Source organism: Lathyrus oleraceus, chromosome 1, assembly GCF_024323335.1.
Source record: "Lathyrus oleraceus cultivar Zhongwan6 chromosome 1, CAAS_Psat_ZW6_1.0, whole genome shotgun sequence".
Taxonomy (NCBI): Eukaryota; Viridiplantae; Streptophyta; class Magnoliopsida; order Fabales; family Fabaceae; genus Lathyrus; species Lathyrus oleraceus.
Genome location: NC_066579.1, coordinates 74,395,936 through 74,401,917, shown reverse-complemented (window position 1 = coordinate 74,401,917; position 5,982 = coordinate 74,395,936).

Below are 5,982 nucleotides of genomic sequence, written 5' to 3'. Positions count from 1 at the left end.
CTTTCATAGACTCATGCTAGTGTAAGTGTGCAACAATAATAAGACTCATGCAATTAAGATGATCGTAACCCCTTAATCATATATAATCATACCACATCCAACATTTGCACAACATACACCTAACATGACTTCAATCCCAAACAATACATCAAATAACATTCATCATCTCATAAAAATACATTAACATAAAGCAAACAAGCCAATTCATGTTATTCATCAAATTCACCAATTCACATGATCACATACATAATTTCAAGTATTATATTTCTTCACAAAATCCATCTAAAAACCATCCAATACATGCCAAACAATAGAAAACATGTCATTCACTTTCACCACACATATAACATACATCCATATTAGGTTTCTTTTGATAAAATATTAATCTACTGTTATCAAAATGAATATCACATTATAGATAATATTCTTAGCTTCGTAACGGTCCAAACGGCACCTCAAACGGAGTTACGGTTCAAAAGTTATTGAATTTACAAGTTTTTCAAAATGCTGTCAAAACCAGAAAATTTGCTGTTGCGAAAATACTATCAAAACCAGAAAAACTTCTGTTGCGAAAATGCTGCTGTCCAACACGAATTTTTATCATAAAACCACATTAATCCATCATTTATCATGAAATAAATAGTCACACAACTTTTATATATATATATATATATATATATATATATATATATATATATAATATATATATATATATATATATATATATATATATATATATATATATATATATATATATATATATATATATATATATATATATATATATATATATATATATATATATATATATATATATATATATATATATATATATATATATCAACTATTAGGATCATAGAAACAAGATTCTAAGCTCCACTAATCTTTACCAAAATCCCAAATCAACCATTTTCAAGTGAAACTCAAACATGCAATTATACTGCAAATCATTTTCTATACACATACCCATTCATGAAATTCAATATAGAAACATCATAGCATAACATAAACATCAATTTCATGGATTAAAACATAAACACATGTTAGGGTTTCTCAAAAATCAAAATCCCCAAATCCTAAGTTTATGATATCTAACCCACATACATTACATACATTATATTTACCTATAACCACTTGAAATTCCACCCTTACCTTAGTATAGATGAAATCTCCAGGTCTTTCTTCTTGTAGTTTCCTCTTCTCCTCTTTCTCTTCTCTTCTCTTCTATTCTCTCTCCTTCTATTGTTTTACAAAACTAACTCCAATCTCTAAAATGCTTACTATCTTTTTAACTAATAACGGGCTTAACCCACTTATCCATAAATTCTAATTAATTAGGTCCATTACTAGACAATTATTATTTCTACTCATAAAATTCAATTATTCAAATAACACATATATTCAAATAATTCAAATAATAATTATAACACATATTTAATTAATTATCACACCAAATAATGATTAATTAAAATAAACACCTAATAAATAAATACGAAAATTAAATCAGAGTGTTACAGTGAGCGGTAGCGGTTATTTCTTGTGCGAGGGCGGTTCTAGGTGTTTTTGGCAGTTTTCGAATTTGGAAGCTTTTTACCGTGTTTATTTGAGTGTTATTAGATATATTTGAATTATTTGTGTTATTTGATGCTTAGAGGTATTTTAGTAATTTAATTGTTACCGGAATTATAGAATTTGAGGGTGAGAAAAAATAAAATAAAATTTATTGGAATTATTAGAGATAATTAGATAATTTTAGTTATTTAGTAATAATTTGAAAAAATAGAAATTTGGAGAATTTTTATTAAATATTCATTTAAATAATTTTTTTATTTAATTAAAATAATAAGAGAAAATAAGAATTTCAAGAGTTTGGGTGAAAACTATAATATATTGAGAATAGGAAGTGGAGTGGTGAGAATTTGGGAAAATAGGGCCAAAGTGTAATAATTAAAGATTATGAAATTATGGTAAAATAAATAGTGAAGTTTTGTGGAGGCTAAGTTACAACACGTGAAATTAGAATTTTGAGAAAAGAGGCAGCTAATGAATTGCAAGAGGGAGAGTTAGGAAGTGAAGCCATCACCAAAAGTTTGAAGGTTCTGCAATTTTAAGGTAATGAGGTATTACCTTACTAATTGTCGTTCTCGTTGTTGTTGTTGTTGTTATTGTTGTTATTGTTGTAGATATTATATGTTTATTATTGATGTTATTGTTATTGTTATTGTTGTTTATTGTTGTTGTTGTAGATGTTATATGTTTGTTGTTGATGTTCTTGTTGTTGTTGAGACCCAGAACACTAGAGGTTTAACTTTATTGTTGTTATTGTTGTTTAAACTGAGATTGATATTATATATTGTTGTTTAGATTGAGATAATGTTAATATTGTTGTTATTTGTTGTTGTTTTTAAGTTGTTGGTGTTATTATCGTTGTTGTCTAGTTGTTATACTTAGCAAAGTTCTGAAATCTATATGTATAAGGTTTATTTGTTGTTATTGAGTTTGAGATTAAGGTTGTGTTTTTTTGTGATTCTTTGTGCAACTCCCATCTTGTTCCTCCGAACACATTAAAAGGATATTATAGTGACATAAAATACAATTGAGTTTATTATATCTAATAACGATTGTCTGTTTCACTAACTCCTCTTTGAACATATAATCTATTAAATTGTTTTCGAAAATAATAATATGAAAAATTAGGTTGTATTTGAAAAACATCTTACACTAATCAATGTTTTTTTGAGCATTATGCAAGTCATTGTTCATCTCACATTCTTTAATGGTTAAAATCTCACAAACGTTTCTAATTTTCGTTCAACTTTCTTTTATAATTGTCTATTGAAAAAATATGAAAGAAAGTTGAACGAAAGCAAAAAGTATTGGAGAGATTTTAACCATTAAAGAACATGAGTGAGATGAATGATGAGTTACAAAATGCTCGAAAATCATTAATTAGTGTAATTTGTTTTTCAAATATAATTGTTCATATAATTATTTTGTAAACCAATTTGAAAAGTTATAATGCCACTTTATCCTTCGGTTATTCTGAAATCAAGAGGTAAAATCATAATTTTTCATGTAGCCTCTCGTTACCTTGCACGTGTAACCGAGATAATATTTACTTTGTGCCCGAGGCAAGATGTATTTTTTTTTGTAGCAGTGTTTTTTTACATTAATGTTAATTAATTAATTAGTTATACTTTATTGGTTACTTGGATTTTTTGAATTTGAAAATTTAAATTTTATGGTTTGATGAAGAAGATAAAAAAGATCACTACGCCAAATAAGGGAAAAGAGGGCGCTTATTTTGGCCTATAACAGCGCTTTTAAGCGCCCTCTAATCTGGCGCTGGCATAGGTAAAGACAGCGCTTTGTTCTCCTGGAGAAAGCGCTGTCTAAAGTGGCCACATTATAGTGCGCTTTAAGAAAAAAGCGCCCTCTGGAGTGGTCCATACAGGGACACCTTAGAGGGCGCTTTCTGGAAAAAGCGCCCTCTAAAGTTGTCAGTGTAAAGTGTTTAGAGGGCGCTTTCAGGAAAAAGCGCCCTCTAAAGTTGTCATTGTAAAGTGTTTAGAGGGCGCTTTCAGGAAAAAGCGCCCTCTAAAGTTGTCAATGTAAAGTGTTTAGAGGGCGCTTTCAGGAAAAAGCGCCCTCTAAAGTTGTCAATGTAAAGTGTTTAGAGGGCGCTTTCTGGACAAAGCGCTCTCTAAAGTGTTAGTTATTTTAAAAAAATTTGTTTGAAAAACAGTGGATATATATTTAATTGGTAACCTGTTCGCATGCTGCAAAAGTGTAAAATTCATATTGATTTCATCCTTTAATCCAATGTTATACATCATTAATCCATTGATATATACAACATGAATCCATTTATATACAACATTAATCCTCCATATATACAACATTAATATATGATTCTTTGATCAACAATATACAACAACGTATTCTCAAAGTACTACAATTAAGAGAATAAAACATAGCAATCAACACCCAGTGACCACTGTATCCAAAAGCTGTCTAGTAGTTCTAACCAATACTAAACAAAAACGCCCATCCACCCATGGTGGCAAACATGTTTTGTATATCCAAAAGCTGTCTAGTAGTTCTATCGCACATCCATACAAAATAAGGCTCAACCAAAACAACAGATGGCAGCATAAGTAGTCCCCTGCAAAAAGAACACGTCCAAATGCAAATAACACAGAACTGTCAAAAGGCGATTGAGCAACAAATAGTAAACAATGGCATAAAGTTAAATGACATAGCTAATATTACCTGAATTCCTGCATGGCTGTTAAGGTAAAAATCAAATTCCCTAGGGTGACAAATGCCGGTGTCTACCACGGTTCCTTTGACAATTTAGAACAACAAAATCAGCAAAAAGTGATAAATTCAAATGATAATATATACCAGCTGCGTTGAGAAATATATTGAAAAAACCTGGCATAATTTTTCCACTTCTATCGGTCTCTTTGGGGTTGACAGGAAAGAGACGGGTGTGATGTCTCTTTTGGACCACTACAAAAGTAACTTTAGGTAGATACCCATCCTCTATTGAGACACAAGCCTGATGAAAAAAAATTAAAAATTAAACGCAGAGAATTTAGTGGTGTATTTTATGAACGACAAAGTAACAAGAAATCAACTTTGAGAAGTCCTAAATTCTGCCTACAATATAGGGCTGCAAAGTTGATGCAACAAAAAACATATAACAATATATGGTAAGTACCTGTATCTCCGACCATATTTTTTCTTTGCCAACCTTCAAGTCCGGACTTCTCCAATTATCACATGTAATCGGAATATGTTGTCGAACAAGGAAACCAATGTAACTTGCTAACATTGAACCCTTATCTTTTGAAGATAGAATTGATATATGTTTAGATGGACATGTTCCATTGTCGTAGAGGGATACTTTCAAATATCCAGCATCATCATCTACGCGAATGAGGCTTGACGATAATAGAGCATCTCCATCTAAACAAATATCAATTGATACTTTCGAGCATCCCTTGCCCCTTGCACGAATGATTGACTTCATAATAGCCATTTTACCTGTAAAAAAGAAAACAATTAAAATCAGATGACAAAAACAATTTCAGAAGAGTTCAAACACATTCGGACCTAGGTTTCTAATGATACTGGTGTTGACACAAAATCAGATATTCATAGGTCGTATAACCCTAACTACTGGGTAATGTAGTCCCATTGCATGCGCTATCATGGTCACTAAAAACCAACCGTCAATTGCCTAATAAACCCAAACAAACGTAGGGCTTGAAATTTAACGCATGCGCTATCAAATTTAAAATGACTATGAATATTGAAACTTTACAGGTTGAAACAAATGTAGCATAGACAACAATAACATAAAACTGAAATGGGGCAAAGCTAAAACAAAGCAAGAAATAGGGCAAAGCTAAAACGAAACAAACGTACCTTTGGTGCCAGAAGGAGGAAACGTCGTAGATCTAACAGAGGTGGAAGGAGAACGCCTTAGAACCCTAACGTGAAAAAGAACGAAAATAACAGAGAGTGAAATAACAAAACGCGTAGTATGTTATAATTTTAATGTTTATTAAAGGGGACCTTAGAGGGCGCTTGTGGAAAAAAAGCGCCCTCTAAGGTGCGCTGTCTATTGCTCATTATTTTTTCGCTTCACTTTAGAGGGCGCTTTTGTAATAAAGCGCCCTCTAAAGTGCGCTGTTGTACATGGACTTAGAGAGCGCTTTCTTAGAAGCGCCCTCTAAGGGTATCCTTAGAGGGCGCTTTCATAAACGCGCCCTCTATTGTTGTCCCTCCATTTCCTCATTATTTTTTTGCTTCACTTTAGAGGGCGCTTTGTTACAAAAGCGCTCTCTAAAGTGCGCTGTTGTACATGGACTTAGAGAGCGCTTTCTTAGAAGCGCCCTCTAAGGGTATCCTTAGAGGGCGCTTTCATAAACGCGCCCTCTATTGGTGTCCCTCCATTTCCTCATTATTTTT